This window comes from Saccoglossus kowalevskii, chromosome 2 (assembly GCF_978046115.1).
Source record: "Saccoglossus kowalevskii chromosome 2, keSacKowa6.1, whole genome shotgun sequence".
NCBI classification, from domain to species: domain Eukaryota; kingdom Metazoa; phylum Hemichordata; class Enteropneusta; family Harrimaniidae; genus Saccoglossus; species Saccoglossus kowalevskii.
The window spans coordinates 24,475,496-24,492,054 of NC_140642.1; the positions used below are offsets into that span (position 1 = coordinate 24,475,496).

At 37.2% G+C, this 16,559-nt stretch overlaps 1 pseudogene; it reads right to left on the reverse strand.

The window, feature by feature from the left end:
• Nucleotides 1-914: 914 nt before the first annotated feature.
• On the reverse strand, nucleotides 915-11,006 carry LOC100367642 (uncharacterized; annotated as a pseudogene).
• Nucleotides 11,007-16,559: the final 5,553 nt, after the last annotated feature.

Consider the following 16,559-nt stretch of genomic DNA (forward strand, 5'->3'; position numbering starts at 1 on the left):
TCAAATTACAACGGGATGCATTCCTAAATGGTATAATCACTGAATGACATATGGGGGTGTCTCTAAATGTTATATGTATCAAATTACAACGGGATGTATTCCTAAATGTTATAATTACAGAATAACTTAAGGGGGTGTCTCTAAATGCTATATTTATCAAATTACAACGGGATGTATTCCTAAATGGTATAACTACAGAATGACATAAGGGGGTGTCTCTAAATGTTATATTTATCAAATTACAACGGGATGTATTCTTAAATGGTATAATCACAGAATGACATAAGAAAGTGTCTCTAAATGCTATATTCACCGAATTACAACGGGATGTATTCCTAAATGGTATAATTACAGAATAACATAAGGGGGTGTCTCTAAATGTTATATTTATCAAATTACAACGGGATGTATTCCTAAATGTTATAATTACAGAATAACTTAAGGGGGTGTCTCTAAATGTTATATTTATGAAATTACAACGGGATGTATTCCTAAATGGTATAAATACAGAATGACATAAGGGAGTGTCTCTAAATGTTATATTTATGAAATCATAATGGGAAGTATCTCTGAATGTTATATTTATCAAATTACAACGGAATGTATTCCTAAATGGTATAATCACAAAATGACATAAGGGAGTGTATCTAAATGTTATATTTATGAAATCATAATGGGACGTTTCTCTGAATGTTATATAAACCGAATTACAACGGGATGTATTCTTAAATGGTATAAATACAGAATGACATAAGGGAGTATCTCTAAATGTTATATTTATGAAATCACTATGGGACATATCTCTGAATGTTATATAAACCGAATTACAACGAGACGTATTTCTAAATGATATATTCACCAAATCACACAAGGCTGTGTCCCTAAATTCACCAAAATCACATAAAAACGTGTCTCTAAATGTCGTATTTACGACGCCATAGAGGCGTTTTGTTACTCGTGTCATGTATATTAGGAGTGTAATGTATGTTGAAATTCTCTTTTCCAGTCAACCAAAATGTATTCATGATCCCCTTGCCCTGTGCAATGAATAGATAAAAATACGTATTAATATAGGTCTCAAAAATAATATATCGATATATAATAATATAATACTACTGCGCAATATTATACTCCTTCAATATCTGTGAATACAAATTTCCTACGTACCTTTATCTCAATATCGCCCCTGTCAAACATTGTGTAACCACCGTATTCCAATAAGGCTAGACGACACTCGAAGCTAATATGAACACGGCTTGCTGCAGTATTTATAAAATGTTACATGTTAGTTATATAGTATACCACCCGGATAAAACACAGCACAGTTGATGCTTTTCATTGTGTCGAATTAATCACCTTTGCATGGCTCCAATACCATTTACACGGACTGACATGTCAACGCTCACATATACTGTTTACACGGATTGTTATGTTAACGCCCACGTATAGCGTTGACACGAACTGATATGTTAACGCTCGCATAAACCGTTTACACGGACTGACATGTCAACGCTCACGTATATTGTTTACACGGATTGGTATATCAACGCTCACGTATAGCGTTGACACGAATTGATATGTTAACGCTCACATAAACCGTTTACACGGACTGACATGTCAACGCTCACGTATACTGTTTACACGGATTGATATATCAACGCTCACGTATAGCGTTGACACGAATTGATATGTTAACGCTCACATAAACCGTTTACACGGACTGACATGTCAACGCTCACGTATACTGTTTACACGGATTGGTATATCAACGCTCACGTATAGCGTTGACACGAATTGATATGTTAACGCTCACATAAACCGTTTACACGGACTGACATGTCAACGCTCATGTATACTGTTTACACGGATTGGTATATCAACGCTCACGTATAGCGTTGACACGAATTGATATGTTAACGCTCACATAAACCGTTTAGACGGACTGACATGTCAACGCTCACGTACATGTATACTGTTTACACGGATTGATATATCAACGCTCACGTATAGCGTTGACACGAATTGATATGTTAACGCTCACATAAACCGTTTACACGGAATGACATGTCAACGCTCACGTAGTCCGCTAACATAGACTGACATATACTCACGTAGACTATGTGATTGCATCCTGGAGGCCGTATTAACGGTGTCTCCAAACAGACAATATCGTGGCATTTTTAGGCCAACCACACCTGCTACTACGGGCCCTAGGTTGAAAGAAAATGCTTAGTTAGATATGCTATTCGGAACAAGAGCAAATTCCTTTAAAATCAGCGAATTGTGTATATTCACACTTTAAAATGTGTCATTTATAGTACTACTTTATGTATACGTCATTATACTTTCATCTCTCGGTTGTCATAGTAACGTGAGTATAACTTTATATCGAGGACTACCAGTCCCAGTAAAACCATAACCTAACAAGGACGCGTGAGTTTCGCCCTCCGCGGTGCCCCAAACTGGAGAGGGCGCCAATCACGCCTACATGCCAGGCTGGTAAAACCATTATTAAACGGTGCTAAACATACAGGCGTACTACACCGTGTAAGCATACTTGTAATGTGACCACATACTGTCTCGATAGCAGAATGTTATATATAATTGGATGTTTACATGATTATAACATACCTGTGTGCATTCCAATTCTCACTTTGATCTTGGTTCTGGGTTTATGGGGAATTTCCAAGAAATTGATGTGATACAGCAGATCCAGTGCAGCAGTGGCCATTTCAGCAACAGGACGGTTACTGTCATCATTGGTAGGTAATCCAGGAACTGAAACAATGTCATATGCACTTTATACGAATAAATGTCGGTTACTCCACAGATATCATAGTGCACTGTAATAATGATGTGAACTGGGTGCCGTGTAATGGTCTGCATTGGTGCTGTATTGTAATATCGATGTGAACTAAAGGTGCCGTGTAATGGTCTGCATTGGTGCTGTGTTGTAATATCGATGTGAACTAAAGGTGCCGTGTAATGGTCTGCATTGGTGCTGTGTTGTAATATTGATGTGAACTAGGGTGCCGTGTAATGGTCTGCATTGGTGCTGTATTGTAATATCGATGTGAACTAAAGGTGCCGTGTAATGGTCTGCATTGGTGCTGTGTTGTAATATTGATGTAAACTGGGGTTCCGTGTAATGGTCTGCATTTGTGCTGTATTGTAATATTGATGTAAACTAAAGATGCCGTGTAATGGTCTGCATTGGTGCTGTATTGTAATATTGATGTAAACTGGGGTGCCGTGTAATGGTCTGCATTTGTGCTGTATTGTAATATCGATGTAAACTAAAGGTGCCGTGTAATGGTATGCATTGGTGCTGTATTGTGATATTGATGTAAACTAAAGGTGCCGTGTAATGATCTGCATTGGTGCTGTATTGTAATATTGATGTAAACTAGGGTGCCGTGTAATGATCTGCATTTGTGCTGTATTGTAATATTGATGTGAACTAAAGGTGCCGTGTAATGGTCTGCATTTGTGCTGTATTGTAATATTGATGTAAACTAGGGTGCCGTGTAATGGTAAGCATTGGTGCTGTATTGTAATATTGATGTAAACTAGGGTGCCGTGTAATGGTCTTTATTGGTGCTGTATTGTAATGATGATGTAAACGAAGGTGCCTTGTAATGATCTGCATTGGTGCTGTATTGTAATATTGATGTAAACTAGGGTGCCGTGTAATGGTCTTTATTGGTGCTGTATTGTAATGATGATGTAAACGAAGGTGCCGTGTAATGATCTGCATTGGTGCTGTATTGTAATATTGATGTAAACTAGGGTGCCGTGTAATGATCTGCATTTGTGCTGTATTGTAATATTGATGTGAACTAAAGGTGCCGTGTAATGGTCTGCATTTGTGCTGTATTGTAATATTGATGTAAACTAGGGTGCCGTGTAATGGTAAGCATTGGTGCTGTATTGTAATATTGATGTAAACTAGGGTGCCGTGTAATGGTCTTTATTGGTGCTGTGTTGTAATATTGATGTAAACTGGGGTGCCGTGTAATGGTCTGCATTTGTGCTGTATTGTAATATCGATGTAAACTAAAGGTGCCGTGTAATGGTATGCATTGGTGCTGTATTGTGATATTGATGTAAACTAAAGGTGCCGTGTAATGATCTGCATTGGTGCTGTATTGTAATATTGATGTAAACTAGGGTGCCGTGTAATGATCTGCATTTGTGCTGTATTGTAATATTGATGTGAACTAAAGGTGCCGTGTAATGGTCTGCATTTGTGCTGTATTGTAATATTGATGTAAACTAGGGTGCCGTGTAATGGTAAGCATTGGTGCTGTATTGTAATATTGATGTAAACTAGGGTGCCGTGTAATGGTCTTTATTGGTGCTGTATTGTAATGATGATGTAAACGAAGGTGCCTTGTAATGGTCTGCATTGGTGCTGTATTGTAATATTGATGTAAACTAGGGTGCCGTGTAATGGTAAGCATTGGTGCTGTATTGTAATATTGATGTAAACTAGGGTGCCGTGTAATGGTCTTTATTGGTGCTGTATTGTAATGATGATGTAAACGAAGGTGCCTTGTAATGGTCTGTATTGGTGCTGTATTGTAATATTGATGTAAACTGGGGTGCCGTGTAATGGTCTGCATTTGTGCTGTATTGTAATATTGATGTGAACTAAAGGTGCCGTGTAATGGTCTGCATTTGTGCTGTATTGTAATATTGATGTAAACTAGGGTGCCGTGTAATGGTAAGCATTGGTGCTGTATTGTAATATTGATGTAAACTAGGGTGCCGTGTAATGGTCTTTATTGGTGCTGTATTGTAATGATTTTGTAAACGAGGGTGCCGTGTCATGGTCTGCATTGGTGCTGTATTGTAATATTGATGTGAACTAAAGGTGCCGTGTAATGGTCTGCATTGGTGCTGTATTGTAATGATGATGTAAACTAGGGTGCCGTGTAATGGTATGCATTTGTGCTGTATTGTAATATTGATGTAAACTAAAGGTGCCGCGTAAAGGTATGTATTGGTGCTGTATTGTAATATTGATGTAAACTAGAGTGCCGTGTAATGGTATGTATTGGTGCTGTATTGTAATATTGATGTAAACTAGGATGCCGTGTAATGGTATGCATTGGTGCTGTATTGTAATATTGATGTAAACTAAAGGTGCCGTGTAATGGTATGCATTGGTGCTGTATTGTAATATTGATGTGAACTAAAGGTGCCGTGTAATGGTCTGCATTGCTACTGTATTGTAATGATGATGTAAACTAAAGGTACCGTGTAATGGTCTGCATTGCTGCTGTTTTGTAATATTGATGTAAACTAGGGTGCCGTGTAATGGTAAGCATTAGTGCTGTATTGTAATATTGATGTAAACTAAAGGTGCCGTGTAATGGTCTGTATTGGTGCTGTATTGTAAAATTGATGTAAACTAGGGTGCGGTGTAATGGTCTGAATTGGTGCTGTATTGTAAAATTGATGTAAACTAGGGTGCCGTGTAATGGTCTGCATTGGTGCTGTATTGTAATATTGATGTAAACTAAAGGTGCCGTGTAATGGTATGCATTGGTGCTGTATTGTAATATTGATGTGAACTAAAGGTGCCGTGTAATGGTCTGTATTGTAATATTGATGTGAACTAAAGGTGCCGTGTAATGGTCTGTATTGGTGCTGTATTGTAATATTGATGTAAAATAGGGTGCCGTGTAATGGTCTGCATTTGTGCTGTATTGTAATATTGACGTGAAGTAAAGGTGCCGTGTAATGGTATGCATTGGTGCTGTTTTGTAATATTGATGTAAACTAAAGGTGCCGTGTAATGGTATGCATTGGTGCTGTATTGTAAAATTGATGTGAACTAGGGTGCAGTGTACTTGTATGCATTGGTGCTGTATTGTAATACATGTATTGATGTAAACTAGGGTGCCGTGTAATGGTCTGTATTGGTGCTGTATTGTAATATTGATGTAAACTAGGGTGCCGTGTAATGGTCTGCATTGGTGCTGTATTGTAATATTGATGTAAACTAAAGGTGCCGTGTAATGGTATGCATTGGTGCTGTATTGTAATATTGATGTGAACTAAAGGTGCCGTGTAATGGTCTGTATTGTAATATTGATGTGAACTAAAGGTGCCGTGTAATGGTCTGTATTGGTGCTGTATTGTAATATTGATGTAAACTAGGGTGCCGTGTAATGGTCTGCATTTGTGCTGTATTGTAATATTGACGTGAAGTAAAGGTGCCGTGTAATGGTATGCATTGGTGCTGTTTTGTAATATTGATGTAAACTAAAGGTGCCGTGTAATGGTATGCATTGGTGCTGTATTGTAATATTGATGTGAACTAAAGGTGCCGTGTAATGGTATGCATTGGTGCTGTATTGTAATATTGATGTAAACTAGGGTGCCGTGTAATGGTCTGTATTGTTGCTGTATTGTAATATTGATGTGAACTAAAGGTGCCTTGTAATGGTCTGAATTGGTGCTGTATTGTAAAATTGATGTAAACTAGGGTGCCGTGTAATGGTATGCATTGGTGCTGTATTGTAATATTGATGTGAACTAAAGGTGTCGTGTAATGGTATGCATTGGTGCTGTATTGTAAAATTGATGTAAACTAGGGTGCCGTGTAATGGTCTGCATTGGTGCTGTATTGTAATATTGATGTGAACTAAAGGTGCCGTGTAATGGTATGCATTGGTGCTGTATTGTAATATTGATGTGAACTAAAGGTGCCGTGTAATGGTCTGCATTGGTGCTGTATTGTAATATTGATGTGAACTAAAGGTGCCGTGTAATGGTCTGCATTGGTGCTGTTTTGTAATATTGATGTGAACTAAAGGTGCCGTGTAATGGTCTGCATCGCTGCTGTATTGTAATATTGATGTAAACTAAAGAGTAACTGTTATGGTATGCATTGCCGTTCTGATGTATTGGGGCTTCTTAATTATTATGTACTGGTCTCATTCAAATGATTGTACAAACTGACATACCTTGTGATATCAGGGGTTCGTCCCATGGTCTTGACGATATGTTCTTAGTAGCACATATTCCAATGCCTAAATTGGTGAAGAGTAATATTTGATAATATTTGTTTCGCTTCCAATACAAATTTGTGTTATTCTTTAAGAATGTGGACGGTCATTACTGGAATCCGTTTATAGCAAAGTGCAATATTACAGTATTGTCATGAATTTGTTTTCGCGTATCTGTTAACCGACTTAATTAGCTGATTATTAGCGAATTGCTGTGTTATGTCTGTCATCGTTTAGGCCTATTTGAAGTTTTGGACGGAACTTGGCTCAGTGATTTGGAACTAATTACCAGATATCCGTCGCTATTCTGACTATCGATTTTGACAGTTTATATCCATAGTTATTAATGTAGTGAACGATTAATCAAAAGATATGACGTATTCAGTACTGAGTGTGATTGGCTTTATGATTGAAGGTTACGCCCTAGAGTCTTTTTACTGCTTTGTAATTGGTTAGAGTTGTGAAAATGAATAAAGAGAGTTTGACTTGGTCTTGGGGAGCACAGCACGATAGACGCAGTCTGAGAGTCGAGAGGAGTCCTGGAGAGCCTTGGGGCGAGTGTTGACGCAGTCTAAGAGAGTCTTGGGTCAGCCTTGCGAGAGTCTTGGGGATTATTTCCCCAGGGCGCTGTGTCTTATAGAGTGCTCGATTGACCGACTAAGACGAGAGCTGAAACGTATTTCGTTGTGTGTGCCTTATTTGACTGTAAAGTATAAGTGACTTTCCCGATCCCGTACCTCAAGGGGACGAGATATAGAGACGAGATCTGTTCTATTTTTATAGAAGAACCTTCCCAAATAAAAAAAATTCTAAAATTTAAAAATATGAGAGGTAGCCACTAAACCATGTACTTTCACATTCAAGCAAGAGAATAGACATGTTGGTGAACTAGCCTTGCACTGTGAGTGTTTTATTGTTTACACTAAAGTTTTTTTCACAAATAAAAAAATTTAAAAAAAAGAACTGCAGACCACACTTCTTTATATTTATTAGTGGGCAAGCCATGTTTCCACATACAAAAATACACATAATATATTTCTATTTAATTTATTTTATTTAAAAAAAAAAATATTTTAGAGGCATAACAATACAACGACTAGATTTGGTGTCACAGTTTGCTCCCAATTCATACTGGAATATTGCCAGCAATAACTAATAAAGCTTGTTCAGAAAACCATTTATTCCCGACATCATATTCAATGGCTAGTTCTCAGGATCTTCAACAGTAAATAAATAAACAGAAATCATTTTGATGCGTGGTTTTTAGACGACACTGCCATATCGCACAGATATTCAACACCACCATATCGAATTTGGATTTGGCCATACCATTTCAAGCTGCAGGGTGTCTAAACAATGACTCAACAAACAATAAACACATCTCCCACCCACCACACAAATTTTAGCCACAATTGAACAACCAAGAAAGCAACAAATATCAGGCTGCATCTTGAAAACAACGAGATACCACATTACAACCAGTCATTACAAACATGAAATCCTCCACCCCTTCCAGTACACCCTACAGCATTAATATTTATACTGTGATATAGTGTAAAGGGTTTAATTTTCTCTACTAGGAATTTTCACGATTTTATGGGGATTGGGTTTTTTATGTTGCTCTTGGAGACATGATTTCGCTGAAAGTCAGACACACCGTGTCATAGAACCCCCGAGAAGTTTCACTCGTACAAATTTTTGAGATTGATACCGACTATCGATTTCGAAACTCACGTAACATTTGTCTCAAGCAAAATTGAAACGAATTGTAATATACTACTTTGCATCACGTGTACCATGCTCTATTTAAATATATCATCGGAGTGTACTGTGATATATACAACTTGATATCGTGATATATACTCCTAGATATCGTTATGTATGCTACTAGATATCGTGATATATACTCCTAGATATCGTGATATATGCTACTATATATCGTGATATATACTCCTAGATATCGTAATTTATGCTACTATATATCGTGATATATACTCCTAGATATCGTGATATATACTTCCAGATATCGTGATATATACTCCTAGATATCGTGATATATGCTACTATATATCGTGATATATACTCCTAGATATCGTGATATATACTTCCAGATATCGTGATATATACTCCTAGATATCGTGATATATACTTCCAGATATCGTGATATATACTCCTAGATATCGTGATATATACTACTTGATATCGTGATATATACTCCTAGATATTGTGATATAAGCTACTAGATATCGCAATATATACTTCTCAATATCACAGGTTTAGTGCTCTACTTAGTATATTAAAATATCGTTGGAGTTTGCTTTGATACATATTACTTGATATAACAGGTACCGCGCTCTATATTGTCCGAGTGCATTGCAATATTATTACGTTCACCACGTGGAACCAAACACAAACATGTCCTTACACCTGAATATCGAAATACTTGCTCACGAAATTAGATGGACAGTATTGAACTACAGGTGATAAGCACGTTGACAACCGTGCTGGTTATTCCTGTGATTCACTTACCTGAAGCTAGCATGTAACGCGAATCGAACAAGGTATAGATACTCAACCACTTGCATTGGATTACTATCACTGCAAATACGGTCGAAGTTAACGATATCAGAAAACAAGACAGTTGCTTTGTCGTGGTACTGGGCCCCTACAGCTCGGCGATTCATCAATTGCTCTGCTATATTCGTTGGTAACATGGAATGAAGTAGTCGTTTAGAGCGTTTCTTTTCTGCATTCAGGGCTTTAGTCTGCGATGCTACAGTCAGGGCATAGTTCTGAATGTCAGCCGTCAGTCTCCATATAGCACGAAGTGTCAGTGGACACATAATTATAACTACTACCACTAAAAATATGCTTACTGCGATAGAATTTTTATCACTCTTCAGTTCGTCGTCGAGTTTAATCAGTATTTCGTCGGCCATGTTTGTTTGCACATCTGCTAAGATATCAATGTAAACCGTCATGCTATCGAACCAAAGAGCCGCATCTTCAAAGTTCGGCTGTTGACTTCCTTCATCGTTTAAGATTATTTGACGCATGTAGTCAATTGTGTCGGCAAAGCTGCCAGTGATATCGTGTACCTGTTCTGTATACAAACTCTCGACCAGCGGCGTGTACTTCTTGGACACCTGAAAGTTGGTTCTTCCAAGGTTGTACTTCTCTAAATACCATATGTAGTCTTCGATGGGGTCAAACCAACCACGAGAGAAAAAGACCGCACCAAGTGTGCGCTCGGCGCCAGTGTCGATGTTGCCTTCGATGAGGAGTTGGTAGGCGACCAGAATTTGCCAAAAACCCGTTCTTTTCGAATTGCCAATGCTTTCGTACAACCAGTCAATGAAAATACGGATAGCATCGTATCTCATCATAAACTGTTGCGTTTGATTTATCGATTGATGAACGATGTTTCGAAAGGTGTTTGCGGCAATCTTCTTTCTTTCTGAAGAACGGCACGGCTTTCAAAATATTATTTTTCACAGGCCACAACTGGAGTTCGTCAAGCGTGCTATCCGTTAAGGGGTACGTTTTGGTCAGATATGCCGTGTTCTCTGGGCCGATGACGCTGATGTAGAGAGCTGTCATATCTCGTTCACGCTGCAAACGGCTGAGTAGTACACCAATGTCCCGACTGAAGCGGATGACAATGCGTACTTGAATGTCGACAGCGTTACCAGACATTATACCTTGCAAGTCAAGAGCTGCCAGAACCGCCAATGATATAATCGGCACTAGTGTAATCAAAACAATTTTAGTTAACTGAATCCGTTTACCTTGATGAGTAAGAGGATTTTCTTGACATTTGCCGATATCATTTGGCTGAAGTAGCAATTTCCGCACTTTGTCGTCGACGTGTTTCAATGATCCAAATGAACTTGAAGATTGAGAGTTTTTAACATGTCGTCTTCCGCTTTTTTTTTCACGTCGAGGGAGGAGTGTACCGGGGATGTAGACGAGGTTGAAGCATGGCATACTGCGTTGTACTCGATGTATGCGTACATAAGATGGACAGTATCGGATGAGTGACTTGAAAGGCTGCCAATATGACAATGTTGGAAATAATCTGATTATGTGCCAGTCATCGTTGTCTTATCGTAGTAATACGTCACTCTGTCCACGGTTGTCTTCCGTTGCCAACAGAATAACATAGTTTGTAAGGATATACTGAGTCACAATAATTAATTAATACAACCCATAGAAGTGTACTCTAGAAAATAATGCGCCACATAGAATTGGTATATAATTATGGCGTAGTTTTGGCAGAATAAGATAATAAACGTTTTATTTCTTGTAACATGCACATTCTGGTAATTACCCGTAAATTAACTACGCAACGTTCGTTCATCGAACTTGCTATAAATATTTCTTGTTCTGTTTTGAGAATGAATTGTTAGTTTTATTTCGTGTATTTTTTTTAACAAATAAAAAGTCATTGCCAATGTCATAGTCTCCGTTTGTATTGAGATGGATTTGAGAACACAACATAGAACAAATAATATCAAAGAAATTTCGTAGGCACAAAAAACGTATTAGCACGCATATGCAACCAAATCGGTTAAACGATGTTCAAGTGTCATTGGTAAGAACACTTGAAAAGAAATTAACATCACGAAACAAAATGGCGCGCACAAGCCTGAGTGACTTTTATGAGTGAAGTCATTGCCAATAGTTGGTGACACGTTGAAATGTTGTTTTTTTGGTGTAAATATAAAGACCCCAAGTCCAACTACGTTTGTCATGCACTAATAAGACTCCGCCTCTCTCGTCGTTACCGTAGTGTAGCTGTACGTCATTCACCCGGGGTCATTCAGTTCGTAGCTGTATACTTTTGCCTGATAATAACTCAATTATCTGGATGCGCTAATTAAAAAATGATTGACATTTGTATCTGATCGTCAAAAAAGTACTTGTCCATATTGAGAGATATTGCTTTGGAACAGCATTCAGAATCAGCCATTTTGAATACATGTATATATATATAACATGATGTATAACGAATATATAAAATTTGAATATAATCAGTGAAAGCATTTAAGAGATATGGCTCTAGAAGCCCAATCATTAAAACAAAATGGCCACCAGACAGCCATTTTGAATCCGATCTGAAAAATAAATGATGTGCATCAGGAACCTGTAATGTCTAACATATGTACCAAGTTTGAACAAAATCCATCCATAAATACTTGATATTTGATGATTTTTTAGCACAAACATGGCCACCATTTGGCCATTTTGAATAGGATCGTCAAACCAATATATCTGTCTATCTATGACATGATGTATAATGAATATTTAAAATTTGAACATAATCAGTGAAAGCAAATCAGAGATATGGCACGAGAACCACATTCATTAAAACAGTCGGCCATTTTGAATCTTATCTAAAAAACAAAATTATTTGCATCAAGGTCCCATAATGTCTAATGTATATACCAAGTTTGAACAAAATCCATCTGTAAACAGCTGAGAAATGCTTGTTTTTGATGATTTTTAGCACAAAAATGGCCGCCATTCGGCCATCTTGAATCAGATCGTGAAACAAATTGACGTGCATATGTATACTATCATGTATGATGTATGAGTGAAGTTTGATTGTGATTGGTCCAGGCATTTCTAAGATACAAGTCCGGACGCACGCACAGACGCACACACACACACACACGCACGGACACACGAAGGTCAAAACATAAGTCCCCGTTTTCGGACTGCGTCCGAACAGGGACTAATAATTAATTAGCTGAAACCAACATGAAATAAACCATTGGATGACGACACACTTCATCACCCAGTAGTTGCCATGTCAACTATACGTATCGGGCTTCAGGTTTGACCCCATAACTTTAGAAATTGAGTATTGTAATATTCAACTTTCTAAACTGTAGAATATTACACGAGGGTACTCATAATTCTAGAATATGTTTTATGTTAATTTATGCAACCTTTGAGAGAAATTGAAAGCAGAATATCAGTAGATATACATAGTTGTTTCACCAGCGATATAGTTAAATAATTCTTAGTTCACCATTTGTGTTTTCTGGTCTACAGCGACCATTTTTATCATGAAGACTTTTTAGTGAATTGTTGGCGTGCCAGCTTCACATTTCTAGTAGAATCCAACCCCAAAGAAATTTATTCCATTTACACATTTTGTCATGTCTCGATGTTTGGCGTGGTTACACAATAATCAAATCAAACACTGTGAGGAGGTCCCAAATGTTATTTTTTTAATGAAACTAGTAGCTTCGCGGTAAGTGGCTTTCGCGGTAAGTGGATTTTGTATTGTGTGGGTCTCGCGGGGAGTATGGCTTTGTCGCAGTAACTGGTCCATTCATCGTTGTTGAGAATTAAAGTTTTATGTTTCTTTAACAACTTGAGCTATTCTGGGAATACCATCCTTAGAAGCTATTAATTTGCCCTGATGATTTGTGCAGTTGCTCTGGCAAGAGTTCCAATATAAGACCCATGCTCTGATAATGCCCATAGTTTCAAAAACCAAGAAACATTATCATTATGATCTTATTGGTGATAATTGAATATTGTTTATTAAAATTAATGATCCCCATAACCCATTTCCAATATAGATAAATTATAGTACATAACAAAAATATATAACTCAGTCTCAACAATGAAATAAAGAAATGTATATATATATATACATATATATATTGGCGATCCGCTCCGCTAAGATTGCCCTTATAATCACTTTGCTGGCTTTGTGTGTGTGTCTGTGTGATTTCCAGTGTTTTCACTTATTATTTCTTCTGTGATATTTTTGGCTTGGCCGATTTCGCTCAAACTTGGCCGGTAGGTCACACCTTCACCCTTTTTATTAGGAAAAATCTGAAAAAAAATATGGCCCACCATTGCCATAGCAACAGCCAAAAAACTGTTTTTTTGGATAGCTTTGCGCCAAATGTATCTCCTACAAATTTGGGAGAAAACACCTCAGACATAGCTCATTCTACTCAGCTTGAGTGTGGGCAAAAAGTTACTATTTGAATTTTTGATATCTTTTTTAATTACAGAGAATATTGACCCCAAAGTTGGGATAACTTTCACCAGCAACGGCTTTTAACTGCTCTGTGATTTTTGTTGGCTTGGCTGATTTTGTCCAAACTGGCAGGCAAGTCGTACCGTCACTAATTGAAAAAAACTTGGCCCACCGCTGCCATGGCAACAGTCAAAAACTGATTATTGAATACTTTCGTCCCAAATTTATTACCTCCTACCAGTCTTGTAATAGCAGTGCTCAAATGATAATGCTTTTTATTTTGGCCACGTTGTGCACTGGTAAGAGATCACCGACGCCAACGTTGTTACACTGTATCAACGTAATCCAACGCAACTTTGAATGAACTGTAAATGCTGGCTTCATTCTAGATAATATTATTGGAAATAATAAATGTAATAGCAGAATACATCCTAGTAATAAACTAAGTGACTTCTAAAGACTGAATGGTTTTTGCGAACTTCGTATACAGAGCCCATTTAGTTATGAACTGACGTTAGCTTCACGTTCATGTCCTACCAAAAACAGTACCATGGAAACAGCCAAAAACATGTTGCTTGTTTTTTGATCGGAGCGGATCGTCAACCAGCCTACCGGCTTGTATTGACTATGTTCCGGACTGTTTACTAGTACTTACTTACATGTCAGTGTCTGACTGTTATATACAGCCCAGAACACTTCAGATTAGTAAAAAACACGCCGTGCATGGCACAGTCCCAGTTAGTTATCAAATTTAAGATATATAGTTTTGTTTATAGTAATATAGCTGGAATATAACCATGTCAGAAATATGATTTTTTTAACATTAAAATGATTGACATTTGTATCTGATCGTCAAACAAGTACTTGTCCATATTGAAAGATATTGCTCTGGAACAGCATTAATTAAAACAAAATCGGGCATTTTGAATAATGTATATATCTATAGCATGATGTATAACGAATATATAAAATTTGAACATAATCAGTCAAAGCATGTCAAAAATATGGCTCTAGAAGCCCAATCATTAAAACAAAATGGCCGCCAGTCAGCCATTTTGAATCCGATCTAAAAAATAAAATGTGCATCAGGAACCCGTAATGTCTAATGTATGCACCAAGTTTGAACGAAATCCATCCATAAGTGCCAGAAATGCTTGATATTTGATGATATTTTAGCATAAAAATGGCCACCATTTGGCCATTTTGAATAGGATTGTCAAACCAATATATCTGTATATCTATAACATGATGTATAATGAATACGGTATTAAAAATTTGAACATAATCAGTCGAAGCAAGTCAGAGATATGGGTCTAGAAGCCAATTCATTAAAACAAAATGGCTGCCAGTCAGCTATTTTGAATCCGATCTGGACAATAAAATTGTTTGCATCAAGGTCCCATAATGTCTAATGTATATACCAAGTTTGAACAAAAATCCATATGTAAACAGCCGAGAAAGTGCTTGATTTTGATGATTTTTTAGCACAAAAATGGCCACCATTTGGCCATCTTGAATCAGATCGTGAAACGAATTGATGTGCATATGTATAATATCATGTAAGATGTATAGGTGAAGTTTGATCATGATTCGTCCTGAGGGATTTCTAAGATACAGGTCCGGACGCACGCACAGAAGCACGGACGCACAAGGGTCAAAACATAAGTCCCCGTTTTCAAACTGCGTCCGAACAGGGACTAAAAAATGCTAAATATAGTTAATGTACCAAATGTTACACAGATATAGCACTGAACACACTGATCAACAGCGCATCTTATTGGTGTTTTGGTAAAATCAAACCTCACCAAATAAGTATAGGTTGTCCAGCCAGCCATATGTAGAAAAAAACTAAGTTTAAAGTATTTATTGATTCAATTTTATTTTAAGAGGGTTGTCCCAGTTAAAATATACTTTGTAATTTACACCAGATTCCTCTACAACAAAGACATGTTTTTATCAAAAAAAAAAAAAAAAAGACATGTTAACACATGATGACTATTATGGGATGGTAGTTAATCAAGTACACAATGTACTTTAAAGAGAACAGCTTGTGTAAGTGATATTTGGAAATCATTACTTATAAATGATTTGAAAGTAATGAGTAGTCCAAACCCCATTTTTCCCTTATTCAAACTCCTAGTGAAGTCTAATTATCATTTAGAATATGAATAAACTTGATATACATTGTCAGAAATGGATAGACATTATTGAAGTAATTAATGAATAGTTGTACTTGAATAAGTATTGTACATTTGCCAATAAAAAAAAAGAAGTAATGACTGCATTACATTTCCTGGCAGAAAGGATTCACTCTGACGTGACAATGCCCCAAACTTCTTTTGCCTTGCAATATCACTGCTTCTCAATGACTTTTACGGCTATGGAGACACATCAGAGGCGTACACGACACTTTTCTCAATCATACATTTCTAAGACTCAGAGCAGTTTTGATGGCAATGAGTGGCAGAATCACGACCAGGATCACCACATCGATGAGAAAGCTTTAGTCTGAACTCGGTATTGATCGGTTTTCA